At 34.3% G+C, this 18,145-nt stretch overlaps 1 non-coding gene across 1 annotated transcript; it reads left to right on the top strand.

Moving 5' to 3' along the window:
* The first annotated feature begins 1,509 nt into the window (after positions 1 to 1,509).
* On the top strand, positions 1,510 to 1,620 carry LOC140837562 (small nucleolar RNA R71). Its single transcript, XR_012119390.1, has one exon. It is a non-coding gene; the product is annotated as a small nucleolar RNA R71 (small nucleolar RNA).
* Positions 1,621 to 18,145: the final 16,525 nt, after the last annotated feature.

Below are 18,145 nucleotides of genomic sequence, written 5' to 3'. Positions count from 1 at the left end.
TATTATCTGGAAAGAAATGAAAGCTAGACAAGCAAGCTACACAACTCTAACACTGATTGAAAGAAGTCTTTCAGCTTGCCTTCACAAAAATCTTAGAGCGCATTCACAGTTTACATCTTCATTATCGCTCATTTGCACGCAGCTTTACAGTCACATATTTGATCTCTCAAGGATCCTTTCGTGCTACCAAAACAAACTACTGTTTTATCAATAACCTATGGTTACTTGATTAAAGTTTGGAAGTCTGGTGAACTGAGGGTTCGTAAACATCCAGAAGTGTAAAGTGATCACTAGGAGTTCCAAAACAGGCAATGGGATAAGTCCTGATTGGATTGGGCTGTTACAAACGATTTGTAAAGTCAAAGTCTTTTAGTGGATTCCTTCCTATCAAGGAAGAAGGGGTGACGTAGGAGTATTTAATCTCCGAACATCCATAAAATACTGTGTCGTTTATCTTATGCAATCTGTTATTGATATTCTTGTTGTTTAGATTACTAAATATTTGAGAAATATCTGTCAAAAGGAAGTGAACCATCTTCCGCACATTTCTGTGGTTCACCTCTTTCGACCGTTTGAGAGAGAAGTATTTCGAACCGCCTAAAAACGGTTGAAAAATATATTTTACAAAAGAAAATGTGAAAGAGTTCATTCACCCCCCCCCCCCCCCTCTTAACTCTTTCTCGATCCTAACAAACATATTTTATTTGATCAATTTTTTCATTTTTTAATTCTTGATTTTGATTTTTAGGATTAGGTTGAGGTTGAGATGGAAATTTTCCTTTTTCATGAATATTAAGTGCAGATGCAAATTTTGCAAGAGTTTCTTTCAAATCACTCATAGATTGACTGTTTTGAATATTGATAGACTCTTGCTTTTGGATAAATGCATGAATTACATCTTCAAAGTTTTTTCTTGGAGGTGTAACATAAGGAATATAACCTTGATGATTTTGGTTATTTTGAAAATATTGTTGTGACGGTTGTGCATTATTATCATTCCTCCAACTAAAATTAGGATGATTTTTCCATCCAGGATTATATGATGGTGAAAAAGGATCTAGTATTGGTTTTTTGTAATTGTTAACATAATTTGCTTGTTCATGGAGACATTCTTTAAATGAAGGTAATGTTGGACAATCTTTTGTAGCATGATCATGTGTATCACTTATATGACAAACAATTTCTTGAATATTTTTTAGTTGACCACTCTTTTTCGTTTCTAATGACTCAATTTTTCTTGTTAAAGATGCAAGTTTAGCTTGAATATCTATATCATCTTTAAGATTATAGATACCACCCCCATTTGTTGAATTATTGTTTTTAGTTGTTGGTGGTTCTATTGTGCCTATATTATCCCAATTTTGAGCATTTTCTGCTAATGAATCCAGATATTCCATAGCTTCATTTGGGTTTTTATCTTCAAAAGTTCCATTACACATGAATTCTATCATTTGCATATCTTTAGGTATTAGACCTTCATAAAAGTGAGAAACTATTCTCCATGTTTCAAAACCATGATGTGGGCATGTATTAAGTAATTTTTTATATCTATCCCAACATTGATAAAACGTTTCTCCTTGTTTTTGAGAAAAAGTTGTAATTTGTCTTTTAAAAGAGTTTGTTCTATGGGAAGGGAAAAACTTTTTGAGAAATTGTTGTTGCATTTCTTCCCATGATCTTATTGAATTTGATCTTAAATTTTGTAGCCATGTTTTACTTTTATCTTTTAAAGAAAAAGGGAAAAGCTTTAATCGAACTATATCCATGCTACAATTTTGATCATTATAAGTGTTACAAACTTCCTCAAATTCTCTTAAATGAAAATATGGATTTTCAGAATCTAAGCCATTAAAATTTGGTAAAAGTTGAGGTTTAAAGTTGAAATTAGATGCATCCGGAGGAAAAACTAAACAAGATGGGGCACTAGTTCTAATAGGGTTCATATGGTGCCTAAGTGTTCTTAATTGATCATGTTCTTGATTATTATTATTGTTGTTGTTATTATTATTATTATTATTATCATTATCTTGATTATTTGAATTATCATCATCCATGTTTAAATTATTTTCAGAAACTCGAATAAGTCTACCACTTTTTTTTCGACTCCAAATACCCATACAAAAAAAAAAACAACACAATACTTATAAATAAAACATATTTAACAAATATAAACTTAATTTATACCTCCCGGCAACGGCGCCAAAAAACTTGCTACTACTTAAATAATAATTGACCCAAGTGTAAGTTGTCTGCAAGTAATATATTTCGTAAGTACGAGATCGATCCACAGAGAGGTTATTTTGAGTTTAAATTTATTAATTTATAGATTACCAAATGCAATAATGAAGTTTACAAATTATAAATTTTGTCAAGGCTTGAGGATTTATTCTTGGTTTATATAATATTGTTTAACTAAAAGTAAAACAAAAAAAAACCACCATAAATAATGGTTCCAAGAAAATTAAACACATACATAATATAAAATATTTCCCACTATAGAAAATACCGAATTAACCGATATTTTATATATGGTACCTATGATTATAATTATAACTATATAAATAATTGCACAAAGTAAATGTTAGATTAAATCATTATATTTCATTTAGAACAACCGGCAGAGCCACGCTATTGCCTAAATGAAATATATTGATTTAATAAGTTAATTGCAGTAAAGTAAATGTTAGTTGCGGAAAAGTAAAAGTTAGTTGCGAGAAAGTAAAAGTTAGATGCGAAAAATAAAAGTTAGTTGCGAAAAATAAAAGTTAGTTGCGATAAAGTAAATGTTAGATTGTTAGATGTTAGTATTAAATCATAATATTTCATTTAAAACAACCGGCAGAGCCACGCTATCGTCTAAATGAAATATTATGATATTATTATATAAATATTTATATATCTATATATATAATAATAAGTGATGAAATATTTATTGTATCAAAATTAAACAACAAATCAAGATAACCGTTTTAATGGTATCAAGCATTTGATGTAAATTGATAACAACAAATAATTCATTTTTATACCTACAATAAAAATACGTTAGCTAAATGAAAAGAAATAAAAAAAGAATATACAAAATATAAACAATCTTACTTCACCAAGAATGCATCCTCTTCACCTTGACATAATAGATTTAGCTTGCCATAAGTTTACTTTTGATCAACACTAAAATATCACTCATAGTTGAGAACATGAAAGAAAATATATTGGAACTTAGAACTTTGATATACACTCACACTATATTTTACAATGAGATAGAATGATCCTCAAGCTAGCACAAGGCCTCTATTTATAGGCCAAATGAGAGAAAGGGTCAAAAATTTTATTAATGCTATGTAGTTGTAATAGTAGTCTTTGTCGCCTCCAACTCCAATTCCATGTCCCTTCTTTCAATGCCTTGTTTCACGACTTTAATCACCGAATTTGACTCTGCTCAAAACGACGAAAATGTGGAGAATTTTCTGTAGATGAATTTGGCCACCTGATTCACCTCATTTGGATAAATATTGAAATAGTTATGAATTTTTTACTATATGCTGGTCATAGTAAAGATATATTTGTCCTCCTTTTGGTATTTGCACAATTTGATTATCTTAATGAACTTTTTAGGCAATCATGTCTTCTGCATAGTTGTAGATAATTTCTCAAGGATTCCAAACATGTTTGAATCATCTCCATTTGAATTTTCTAGCTTGAGTTATCATTATTTTACCAACACGTAGAAAACGTGAAAATAAAACATATTTAGTAAAACATTTAAATATAAACAAAAAATAATAAAATAACTTAATTTTATAATTTTAGTGAAACATAAAATTTAAATACAAGTTTTTAACATATAATAAATTATTAATTTTAAGTTTCATCAATAGTGATTTCATTATGTTGGTATTGTCTAGGTTCAGAGCTTTCTGTCAGATTGTTTTAGTAAAGTACGTGATGTACTGACTGAGATAAGCGTACTGAGTTCTAGCCATATACCTTAGGTTTTCTAGCCAGTTTCTAGGGCACTTTGGTGTCGGGAAGTTTCGGAGCTAGTGTCAACTCGAGGAGAGGTCGGTGAACTGAGATCGAGACATCATCAATAGGCTGACAAGGGACGCAGGTATAATCCTAAAGCCTTAAATAGTGACTTAAGGATCATTAGGGAGAACCTTGTAGCATGTTTGATCTGGTTTGATAGTGATTTCATTATGTTGGTATTTCTGGGTTCAGAGCTTTCTGTCAAATTGTTTGAGTCAGGTACCAGATGTACTGACTGAGATATCCAAGCATAGTATACACACTTATATGCTGCATATTTATCTGTTGCATGATACATGATTTACTGCTTTGGCATATTATGCATGACATATCATGTTGAGCCTGATATCTTTTGAGATATTCCTCATTTGTTGGGACCGCTCAGCCCTATTCTGTATTCTGGAAGATGGGGCACCGAGAGCTACAGTGTCCGACGGGACCCACGATCTCTAATGACCTGGACATTGTAAGTCCACATCTTGATGATGAGTGTGGGAGCCAAAACATGCCTAGGACAGATCAGAGACTACACACTCAGGCGTCTCTAGACTGAGTATGAGATTCTTGACTTTATCCTTGACATTCAAGCATATTGCATTTCGCATGCATCATATCAATTTGTATACTCGTATATTCTCGTATTGGGCGATTGTCGCTTACGTCTTTTTTTTCATCTTGGGCACCCCATTCCAAGGGGCAGGTCTTAGGTTGGACGGTTCGGACAACAAGGGCAGTGATTAGTTCAGTTGGGTTTTCGGTGGTGATCCAGTTGAGGTTTTATGTGGTTTATCGTTTTCTCGTTCAGAGTTATGTTTTCGTTATGGTTGTATTAATGTTTAAAACTCTTTTTTTGTTTTGTTTTCATTTGGGTTGTAAGATGATTAAGTATTTGATTTCCGTTGTTTAATTGTTGTTAGTATTGGCTCGGGTAAGGGCGCTACATTTGGTTGTATCAGAGCATGAAAATATTTTTGGGACATTAGTAATTCTGTTTTGAGGATTTAGAGGTTGATTTTGGTTTCCTTTCAGATGTCGAGAAATGGAAGTAGTCACGGAAGTTTGGGACATGGCCGTTGTGGCTACGATGAGGCTGGTCGAGAACATCGTCGTAGACGTCGTGATGGAAGACGTCACCGAGATCATGATCAAAGGAGACATAGGAACTGTGTCAACATTATGGATTTCATGAAGATTGAACCTCCACCGTTGAACGGAGATGAGAATGCTGATGTTGCTGAAGCTTGGGTCGATATCATGGAGCAGTGTTTTCAAGTGTTGCACTATGACGAGGATGAGAAGATGGAGGTAGCCGATTTCATTATCAAAGGAAAAGCTCGGAAATGGTGAAAACATGTTTCTGCCATTCTAGTTGAGCAGCATGGGCGGATTCGTTGGGAACATTTCCGTCAGGCCCTCATCAATCATCACTTTCCGCCAGCTCTTCGCCAGGCAAAGGAGATGAAACTGCTGACCATTAAGCAAGGAGATTCGAGCATTGAGGATTATCATAAACGTTTTACGAATCTGTTGCCGTACGCTCCTCGCATCAGTGAGAATTCTGCAGCAAAATATTCTCACTTTTTGAATGGTTTGAACCAAGAGATTTTTTATCGGGTTTCTGTCTGTGATGATCCTACTTCGTACGAAAGATTAGTGAATCGTTGTCGTCAAGCCGAGATCAGTATTGCTAGGAGGAATGTTATGCAAGCTAACAAAAGTTCCAGTTCTTTGGGACCAAAGGGTCAGTCTTTCTAGAAGTATCTTCGGGTTCTGGAGGGGTGCACAGCTTTCGTAGGAAATAGCTGCAATGTCGAAAAGTAATAGGTGTTTGTTTAAATTGTGGTGGTTTTGGTCACATGAAGAGGGATTGCCCTAATTTAGAGAATCAGAGTGGAGGCGGAGGTTCTATGATAGGATCTTACAGTGGAAAACAGTCCGAGGCCACTGTGCAACAGAAAGGTTTTCCTGCTCAAAGTTTTCGTCGTGGAGGAATATCACAAGGATCTCAGCAACGCCCACGCATTCAGGGGCAAGTGTTTGCCCTAAACCAAGAACAAGCTGAGGAGCAAAACGAGAGAGTCATTGCAGGTAATTTTCTTTTTGTGGTATTCCTGCATATGTATTAATTGACACTGGGGCATCGCATTCATTCATAGCATCAATGTTTGTCAAGAAGCATAAACTACCCTACGTGTCATTAGATGTTTTGATGTCGGTGTCTACACCGATGGGACAAGAGGCTTTAGCTAAGTGACTTGTTGTAGACTGTTTGTTAAAATTTGAGGGAAAATACTTGTCTGCCAATTTAATGATATTGGCTATGGAAGATTTTGATTGTATTATGGGAATCGACATATTGACTAAGTATAGAGAGACTGTAGATTGTTATGAACGTCTCGTTCAGTTTCGTCCAGAATGAGACGAGAATTGCTTCTTTTTCGGTGAGGGAGCTCGACCTCCAATGCCAGTAGTGTCTGACGTAAAGGCACAACGGGCTTTAGCGAAAGGAGGAGAATGATACCTCATTTATGCTTTGACGTATCGAAGAATGTAATCGACGTGAAGAACATTCCAGTTATCGATAAATTTCCTGATGTTTTCCCCTAAAAAGTTTCTGGATTTCCTCCGGAGAGGAAAGTGGAAGCGGAGATAGAGTTGGTACGAGGAACCACACCTATCTCCAGAGCGCCTTATAGATTGGCACCAAAAGAGATGAAAGAGTTGAAATAACAGTTACAAGATCTTCTTGATAAGGGGTACATTAGACCCAGTGTGTCTCCTTGGGGAGCATCAGTGTTGTTCGTTAAAAAGAAGGATGGATCTATGCGACTTTGCATAGATTATTGACAGTTGAACTGAGTAACAGTCAAGAATAAATATCCATTACCACGGATTGATGATTTGTTTGATCAACTGTAAGGGACTTCAGTGTACTCAAAGATCGATTACGGTCTGGGTATCATCAACTTCGAGTTCATCAACGTGATATCCCTAAGACTGCATTTCGAACAAGGTATGGGCATTACGATTTTCTAGTGATTCCGTTTGGTTTGACGAATGATCCAGCAATATTTATGGATTTTTTGAACCAAGTATTCCAAAAGTATCTTGACAAGTTTGCCATTGTCTTTATTGATGACATACTGGTATACACTCGTAGCCTTAAGAGCATGCACAACATTTAAGGATTGTGTTGCTAACCTTAATGAATCACCAACTATATGCTAAGTTGAACAAGTGCGAGTTTTGGCTCGACAGAGTTGTCTTCTTGGGACATGTTATATCAAAGATGGGATATCAGTGGATCCTAGCAAGATCGAAACAGTGTTGAGTTGGGCATGACCGGAATAAGTGTTAGAGTAGGTGCCCGTAGAGCCAAGTGTTGGCCGAGTGTTCACAATGAAACTCTATGTATAAACGATCTTTATTTTAATAATATTTGAAATTATTATTTTGGCACTTCTTTATCTGTATACCCATGCTAGTTGCATAGATAAAGTCCTTGAGTATACAAATAGTAGAAAGAATATGAGATGCTCATATGATGGGTATCATGAAACTCATATTTGGAATACTGTATATTCTAAACAGTTCCTAGTCGATTCAGCCGCCGCTAAGAAGGATATAGGCCGCTCGAGTTAGAGACTAGTATCTGCGATGTGAGTACCATGTTTCATTGGTAAGGGACATTGTGGTGTCCGAACATGCAGATAAGTGCTCCTTGTAAAATGCACTGAACAACCCTCCATAAAGGACTTTCCAAGTGGTTCTCACTTATCGAGTGGAAAAGTCCTAGTTTATGGTTGTACACCATTAGTCCTTATGACCCGGGACAACATTGAGACTCTATGTGCTAGAATTACACTTTGGCTTGTTTACCGACTCTCATGGGGTCATCAGATGGCAAGGTTGGGTGTTCTGTCGAAACATATAGGAGTCGATGCATTGTAGTCGGGGATTCACCGCTTACGTTCGGGTATGGATATCCTATGTGTTCTCATGTGTATGTAGATTGAAATATCTGATCAAAGTATGGTGGTAATTATGAAAGGGGTTTCAAAGATTACACCATCGATGCAACTATGACATGACACATAGTATCGATTCATTGACAACTCTCGATAAACCAATGGTTGTCGAATCGGTCGGGATATATGAGTTGAAGGGACCGTACTGTACGCTAACCATAATTGAATGGTTCTTGCAGGCACTATCATTTGATAGCTAGGGAATCATATAAGCGATGTTGCTAGGCGTTTAACATGGTTGGTTGGGTACTATCAGACTTGAGTTCTGACGTTCTTGTTATCAAGGAGTTGATAAGTAAGAATGGAGCAATTGGGGTATGCTCATATAAGGACATGTTTAGTCCGAATCACATGGAGATGTGAACCCACGGCTAGTTGTATCAATGAACCATTGAGGGCCACACAAGTACTGGCTTTCTAGATCCCGTTGAGAAGTAAAATTGTTCAATATGTTGAACGGCTTGTAAATGAGTTTATAAGCATAAATAAAATAGAAGTATGACCTCTATGAGAGAAATATGACTTTTAATTTATGGAAGTGTTCCTAGATTAAAAGTTGGCCAAATAAATAATGTATTTGAAAATTGTGATTTTCATAAACATTATTATGGACTAAATTAAATTAATTCAAGTGTTGAATTAATTAAACACTAGTGGACCTAGTAGAGTTCAAATAATTAAATTAATTCAAGTGTTGAATTAATTAAATCATATTGGGTCTTGTAGAGCCCAATATTAAAATAATTATTCAACTAGTGACTTGAGTAAATTCAAGTAGTGTTTAATTAGTCTCAAATATGTTTGAGATAATTAAAATAAGTCCATGGATTTTTTAATTGTTAAAAATCAAATAAGACTTGCATGCATGAGAGGTGAAGAGTTGGGAGACAACTTTCTCAATATTCAAGACATGTGTCACATATGGCAACAACAACTTTTTACACTACCAAGGCTAGTCTCCCTTCCCCCATTCAAGCTTGAGATGGACTGAATATTCACACATTCTTCTCCAAGTTTTCTCTCAATTTTCTTCTTCAAGAGTTGAGGAAAGAAAACACTTCTCAAAGAAAAATGCTCTAATTTTTCTAGTGCAAAATTAGAGTGGCTCTAGCTTGTTGGTGGTGGGCTTAATATTTGAGCAATGCGGGCTCAAAGGGAAGCTTGTAGAAGGTCAACCTTTCAAGAGCCAAGTTGTTTACATCTTGGTTGGAGCCATCATCAACCTCAAAAGGTTGATAGGTAACGATTTCTCAACACACTATGTATGACATTTTTGTGTTTTTGTATATGCTACACCTAGTACTAGAGGTGGCCGAAATTTTCCATGTGTTTTTCGAAAATTTTGTTGCTTCCGTTGCGTTTTCGGTCACCTAAAATCGATCCCTTTCAAGTGGTATCAAGAGCTAAGGGTACTAATTTTTGTGTAGCATATACATAATATTATATTGAGGGCGATTTCTAACCGATTGAGATGAAAATTTGCAACAAGTATCAAGGCTTTTGTGGGGATATTTCGGGCAGCATGTTGCTGCCCGTGTCGGGCAGCTCGGGCTGCCCGAGGGGCTGCCCGAACCCCCCCTCCTTTAAAAATAAAAAAAAAATTTGGTGGCCGGAATCCGGCGACGGAGCTCCGGCGACGGCGATGACGACTAGGGTTTCCAAAAGTGTTTTGGATTATCAAAGTGTCATGTGCCTTGAGTTGTTGGATCATTGGATGGCTAACATATTTGTGAATTTTAAATGGGCCAAAATGTTTTTGGTGAAAAATAAGTTTTTGGGCCCTTAAGTTTAAAATTACAAAAGTTGCAAATTTTTCTCATAAAATAAATAATTGAAGTTGGACTTTAATTATTTATAGTAAATTGTGATTTATAAGAAATTCGGTTATATATATATTAATTGGAAAGTAGACAAAGGTGTTTGTATACTTTGTTAATTTAGTTTATAATCGTGGCGGTTAGTGATTGGTTCAAGATATATAATATTGGATCAATTAATTATTGTGATAATTAATTGATGGTGTATGATATGTGATATTATGCATGAAGGATGATCAAAAGCCCAAGCCCAATTTGCTAGGTGTATGCTAGGATATTTTGTGTTGAATGATTGTAATAATTATCAATTTATAAAGTGGGCTTGGTTTATGGCCCGTTCCCACTCCCATGAGATGTATCCCTATTTGCCATGGATATTTATTTGTAAATATTAGTATAGTGGATGATCAAGATTGGAAGATGGTGGCCATGATGATTATGAAGATCGAAGACATGTAAATATTGAAAGTTAATGTAATAGTTGCATTGCATCCCGTGCATTTACCCTAGGATTGGACCTAGGCCCGTGTTTAGCTCACAGGGGCCATTATTTTTCGGGCGATTGATCATCCTTGTTTGTTTACTGTTTATAATATATGCATGATATGTTATAAATAATGAGTATGTGCGTTATTATTATGATAATAACAAAGTTGCATGAATCCGGCAAACATACGATCAAACATGGCGAGTTTTTTAAAATAAAATTAATGATGAGACCTTTCAAAATTAAAAAAAAACCCTCATTTTGAATAAGATTCAAAATTAATATCAAGTCCGAAAAGGGGAATTATAAATTTGTTTATAATTTCCTTGTCTTCCATCGACAATAGGTGCATGATGAACGCTACCCGTACTCGGAGCTCGGCTCATATTATTGGGGGAGCTTTGGGTGCCGGAAAGCTGTGACATCCATTGACATAGTGATGTGGACTACGTGGAACTCCCATGATTTCGGCTCATATTATTGAGGGAACTCATGGCGACCGTCCATTAAGGTTCAATATCGATGGGTTAGGCTTGACACGTAAAGATGAACGACGTCATATTATTGGGTCCTAATCAAACGTGAGACAAAAGTTTACGTAGAGGGTTGCATGGCGATGCAATTGGAAACTAACTTTTTAGGAATTATGATTGGCTGATATTATTCGGGATCATAATTCGCTAATTGGACCTTACGTACCTACTGAGGAAAGGAGTTTCCCGTTTTCACTAGAGGGTAGTGAAAGATGTCAAAACAGTGGGAGTAAACATTTATAAAGTTAAAGTCCATACTTTATATCTTACTAAATATTTTAAAATAGTCATTAACATTTATCTGTTTACTTTTCAGTACTATTTGACAATGTCTTCAATTCGCAATCCGCTTTCTGCCATACTCCAAAAACATGTGTTAATGATAAACATAAAAATTGTACATTAATTAAATGTTTTATAATATAAATATATAGTTTTTGTTTTATTAAATTTTTAAATATTATATGTTTTATAATAAATTGTATAAAATATAAGTTGTTGTGTAATTATAAGTTTTTACTATTTTTACAGGTTCGATAAAACAAGAATAACCTTGGCGTTGCAAATGGGATTAAGATGATTCTTGGACCTGTAGAAAGTTGATGTTAATATCTACAATATTGGTGGCAAGCATGAGATAAAAATCCTCTCACAATTGGGATCAAATTAAGCAACAATTAAAGTTACCGAAGGAGTGGCAGTTTTACCATGCTCTAGTATTTTGACCATATCTCTCAAACTACTTGGTCAAATATTCTGAAAAAAATACCACAACTAGACAACTCAATTATCCACATGTTTCATTTTATGTGAAGAAGAAAATTCGGAGAAGATGCTTGTCAAAAGTGATGTGCAATATAATATTAATTTCTTGGAACACCAATGAAGACTTATGTGTAAAAAATAATATTTTATTTGTGGTTGTCTCCCCAAATTTGGCTATAAATAGGGGTGCATTGTAATGTATTGAGATATCCCTCATTCTATGAACAAATCTTTGAGTTCATAATATTTCTCTCTATATTTTTCTTTTATTTCTTCATTTAAATATAATTAGCATGTTAATTTCATATTCAAAGTTTTACACTTTGAATAATGAATAGCTAACTTCCTAAAGTTGAGATGATAAGGTGAAGCTCTTGGCATGATAATAAGGTTATTATAAGGTAAGAATCTATGTTTTATATTATTTAATCATTATTTATTGTTTATGTTATATTTATTTCTTTAAGCATTTTTATACCCTACTTATAAGTGGGAGTTTTGATTTATTGTTGCTATATGTTACACTAAATTCTTGGAACCATTTAAATGTTAGTTTGGTATTACCAACCATTTAAAATGGATGCCTTGAGTTATTATATATAAATATATTATAATATTAAATTCTTGGAACCATTTAAATGTTAGTTTGGTTTTACCAACCATTTAACTTGGATTCCTTGATTTATTATATATGAATATATTATAGTATTAATTTATTGGTACCATTTAAATGTTTGTTTGGTTTTACCAACCATTTAAAGTGGGAACCTTGATTTAGTGTTTACAAATATATATAGCACAATAAATACTTGACCACATTTATAAGTTTTGGTATATATTATGTACTTATAAGATTATAATTTATAACATAATATAAATATGATTATTTAATATATTGGAACCATTTTATTAAGTGGATTTCAATATTGTTCGTTAATGTTAACTTTATTAAAATACCAAGAGTGGATCCTTTAATCTCAACTACTTAAATTTAAATTTGAACAATTAAAATTTACCCATTAAAGATTCAATTAAAATTAAAAAGAAACAAAAACAAAAACAAAAAGACATTGTAGTGGACTTGTAATTACCTTAGCTTCCCTGTGGATACGATATTCGGACTCACCGAATTATACTACTTGTGGACAACCTGCTCTTTGGAGTGCAACAATCAAAGTCGCAACAAGTTTTTGGCGCCGTTGCCGGGGAAGTATAATTTAATTTCAAGTCTATTTAATATTGTTTAAAGTTTATTTTTCTTTTTATTGCTTTTGTGTGTTTTTTTTTTTTTTTTTTTTTTTTTCTTTTTGTTTTGCATTTGCATGAGCATTTGGTCACGTACACTTAGTGGTCGACTCATTCGAAATAACCCTTTATTTTTACAAAACATGGCGGAAGAACCCATCCAAGAAAATGAAGATGAAATTCAATCTCAACATGATCATGATAGACGAAGAACACTTAGAGATCACATGAATCCTACACGTACTAGTGCACCTTCATGTCTAGTTTTTCCCCCTGATGCATCTCATTTCAATTTTAAGCCTGGTATTATCCAACTTTTACCCAACTTTCATGGCTTAGATTCTGAAAATCCATACATGCATTTACGAGAGTTTGAAGAAGTGTGCAACACATATAATGATCTAAATTGTAGCATGAACACCATTCGCCTTAAGCTTTTTCCTTTTTCTTTAAAAGATAAAGCTAAAACTTGGCTACAAAATCTTAGATCGGGATCCATTCGAACTTGGGATGAATTGCAACAACAATTTTTGAAAAAGTTTTTTCCATCTCATAGAACAAATTCTTTCAAAAGGCAAATCATCACTTTCACTCAAAAACAAGGAGAAACTTTTTATCAGTGTTGGGATAGATACAAAGAATTGCTTAATCTTTGTCCACATCATGGTTTTGAAATTTGGAGAGTTGTTTCTCAATTTTATGAAGGCTTAACACCTAAAGATAGGCAAATGGTTGAATTTATGTGTAATGGAACATTTGAAGATAAAGATCCGAACGAGGCAATTGAGTATCTCGATTCATTAGCTGAAAATGCTCAAAATTGGGACACTATAGGTACAATCGAACCATCAAACAAGATTCAATCTCCTACATCTGGTGGAGGTATGTACACTCTCAAAGATGAACATGATCTTCAAGCTAGATTTACCTCTTTGGCAAGAAAAGTTGAGGCACTTGAATTGAAAAAGAATGGTCAATTAAAATCTGTTCAAGAAATTGTGTGTCACATCTGTGATACAAGTGATCATTTTACAAAAGATTGTCCCACTTTGCCCTCTTTTAAAGAATGTCTCCATGAGCAAGCCAATGTTTTGAACAATTTCAAAAGGCCAAATTTTGAACCATTTTCTCAAAATTACAATCCAGGTTGGCGAAATCATCCAAATTTTAGTTGGAGGAATGATAATGCTGCACAATTTCCGCAACCACATTTTCAAAATCAACAAAATTTTCAAAATTATGCACCTTATGTTCCTCCGCCGAAAAGAAATTTGGAAGATACATTGAATTCTTTCATTGCAAAGCAAGAGTCTATCAATACTCAAACTGCTCAAACCATGACAGACTTGAAAGATACTCTTGCTAAATTTGCATCTGCACTTAATGTTCATGAAAAAGGTAAATTTCCTTCACAACCTCTGCCTAATCCCAAGGATCATCATACACAAATTGGAACTTCTGGAACTCAACCGATGGATCAGGTAAAATCTGTTATTACCCTTCGAAGTGGTAAGGTTGTGGAAAAATCCATTCTTGAACCTTGTGAAGATGATGATAAATCAACTCCAAAGGGTAAGGAAGTGGAACCCATAACTTGCGAAGAGGAGGTTCAACAGACAGTGTCACCACCATTCCCTCATGCATTGAAAAATACAAAAAAATCAAATTTGAATTCTGATATATATGATATTTTTAAACAAGTAAAAGTTAATATTCCTTTATTAGATGCAATAAAACAGGTACCATCATATGCCAAATTTTTGAAAGACTTGTGCACTGTGAAAAGAAAATTGAATGTGAAAAAGAAAGCATTTTTAGCCGAACAAGTAAGTGCAATCATTCAAAATAATAATGCTTTGAAATACAAAGACCCTGGTTGTCCTACTATTTCGTGTATTATTGGAGAACGAAAGATTAAAAAAGCCTTGCTTGACCTTGGAGCTAGTGTGAATTTACTTCCATATTCAGTTTATCAAGAACTCAATCTAGGCGAGTTAAAACCTACTTCGGTAACACTTTTACTTGCTGATAGATCTGTTAAAGTGCCAAGAGGTATGGTAGAAGACGTGTTGGTCCAAGTTGATAACTTTGTATATCCTGTCGATTTCATAGTTTTAGATACACAACCTATTGAAGCTTGTAATGCAATTCCTGTAATTTTAGGTCGTCCATTTTTAGCAACTTCTAATGCTCTTATAAATTGCAGGAATGGAATAATGAAGTTGTCATTTGGTAACATGACCTTGGAGCTCAATGTTTTTAATCTTTGTAAGCAACCACATGACAAAGGAGATGAAAGTGAAGATGAAAATCTTATTGAAACTCTTGTGGAAGAAAACATTCAAGAAGGGAGTACTCGTGATCAATTAGATATTTGTTCAATTGAAACTGTTAAAGAAAATATTGAAATTGATCTTGACGATTTTTTCAGGTATCACTCGTTACCAGGATCAGAGAAAGAATTTAATGAAAAATATGAGAACAAAGACGAACCACCAGTATTGGAGTTAAAACCCTTGCCAGAAGAATTGAAGTATGCATTTCTTGGAGAAGATGAAACATATCCGGTGGTAATTTCTTCCAAACTCTCAAGTAATCAAGAAGGTAAATTAGTTGATATGCTTAAAAGACATAAAAATGCAATTGGTTGGACACTAAAAGATCTTAAGGGCATTAATCCACTAATTTGCACACACAAAATTCACTTAGAAGAAAATGCAAAAACATCTCAACAACCACAAAGGAGATTAAATCCACACATGAAAGATGTTGTGAAAACTGAAGTTCTCAAACTACTTGATGTTGGAATTATCTACCCTATTTCTGATAGTAAGTGGGTAAGCCCAACACAAGTAGTTCCAAAAAAATCTGGCATCACAGTGATAAAAAATGAAAAAGGTGAATTGTTAACAAGTCGAGTCCCATCTAGTTGGCGGATGTGTATTGATTATAGAAAATTAAATGACGCCACTAGAAAAGATCATTTTCCATTACCATTTTTGGATCAAATTTTAGAAAGAGTAGCAGGTCATCCCTACTACTGTTTTCTTGACGGATATTCAGGCTATTATCAAATTCCCATTGCACTCGAAGATCAAGAAAAAACTACATTCACATGTCCTTTTGGAACATTTGCATTCAGAAGGATGCCATTTGGTTTATGCAATGCCCCAGCAACATTTCAAAGATGTATGCTAAGCATTTTCTGCGACATGGTTGAAAATTGTTTGGAAATTTTTATGGATGATTTAACTGTTTTTGGGAATACATTTGATAATTGTCTTGAAAATTTGGAAAAAGTTTTAAAAAGATGCGAGGAAAAAGGTCTTATTTTAAATTGGGAAAAATGTCATTACATGATTACTTCTGGAATTGTTTTGGGACATGTCGTGTCATCTCATGGAATTGAAGTCGATAAAGCAAAAGTTGATGTCATTGCCAATTTACCCCCTCCAAAAACCATTAAAGAAATTCGCTCATTTTTGGGACATGCTGGATTTTATAGGAGGTTTATAAAGGACTTTAGTTTAATCTCTAAACCCATTTGTAACCTCTTAACAAAAGACAGTGCATTTGAGTGGACTCAAGAATGTCAAAATGCTTTTGATAAAATCATTCGACATTTAACATCAGCTCCTATCATGCAACCTCCTGATTGGTCTTTACCATTTGAAATCATGTGCGATGCGAGTGATTATGCAGTCGGTGCAGTATTGGGTCAAAGAAGAAACGGTAAGCCTTATGTGATATATTATGCAAGTAGAACTTTAAACAATGCTCAAATGAATTACTCCACAACTGAAAAAGAGCTACTTGCTGTAATATTTGCATTAGATAAATTTCGTTCTTATTTGATTGGATCAACAACTATCGTGTTTACTGATCATTCTGCTATTAGATATTTGTTGACCAAACAGGATGCAAAGCCACGACTGATACGATGGATTTTGTTGCTCCAAGAATTTGACATTGTAATCAAAGATAAAAAAGGAACCGAGAATGTCGTAGCCGATCATTTATCGAGACTAGTAACAGGATCATCTTTTGAAATGACACCAATTAACGATAATTTTCCTGATGAACATCTATTTTCAGTTACTACTACACCTTGGTTTGCTAACATAGTAAATTTTCTTGTGACAGGAAAAATGCCACCGCAATGGAGTTCCCAAGATAAAAGAAAATTTTTGAATGAGGTAAAAAACTTTTATTGGGATGATCCGTATCTGTTCAAGTATTGTCCGGATCAAATTTTTCGACGTTGCATACCCGACAATGAGGTAAGTAGTGTCATTAAATTTTGTCATTCAGAAGCATGCGGGGGACATTTTTCTTCAAAGAAAACAGCTGCAAAAATCTTGCAGTGTGGATTTTATTGGCCCACTTTGTTTAAAGACACCCACGAAATCTGCAAGATCTGTGAAAATTGTCAAAAATTGGGTGCGATTTCAAAAAGAAACATGATGCCTTTGAATCCTATCATTGAAATTGAAATATTTGATTGTTGGGGAATAGATTTTATGGGACCTTTTCCACCGTCGTTTGGATACTTGTATATTTTAGTTGCAGTTGATTATGTTTCCAAATGGATAGAGGCAATTCCATGTCGAACAAATGATCATAAAATCGTCATCAAATTTTTGAAAGAAAATATTTTTAGTAGATTCGGAATTCCTCGAGCTATGATAAGTGATGGGGGAACTCACTTTGTTAATAAACCATTTGCTTCATTAATGAAAAAATATGGTATTACTCACAAAGTAACAACTCCTTATCATCCTCAAACAAATGGACAAGTTGAATTAGCTAATAGGGAGATAAAGCAAATTTTGGAAAAAACTGTTAACTCAAATAGAAAAGACTGGTCTCTGCGACTTAATGATGCACTGTGGGCATATCGAACAGCTTTTAAAACATCATTGAATATGTCTCCCTATAGGTTGGTTTATGGAAAACATTGTCATTTGCCTGTGGAATTGGAACATAAAGCTTATTGGGCGATAAAAACTTTAAATTCAAGCATGGATGATGCCAACAAATTGCGTAAATTGCAACTTAATGAACTTGATGAACTCAGAAATGATGCGTATGAGAATTCAAGGATTTATAAAGCAAAAATCAAATCATTTCATGATAAAACAATTCTTAGAAAATCTTTTGAGATTGGTAAAAAAGTTTTGCTTTATAATTCTCGACTTCACATATTCCCAGGAAAATTACGATCAAGATGGACAGGCCCATATG

Source organism: Primulina eburnea, chromosome 7 (assembly GCF_022965805.1).
Source record: "Primulina eburnea isolate SZY01 chromosome 7, ASM2296580v1, whole genome shotgun sequence".
In the NCBI taxonomy this organism is placed as follows: Eukaryota; Viridiplantae; Streptophyta; class Magnoliopsida; order Lamiales; family Gesneriaceae; genus Primulina; species Primulina eburnea.
Note: the sequence above shows the minus strand (reverse complement) of the source record. Positions and strands in the feature narration are given on the sequence as shown.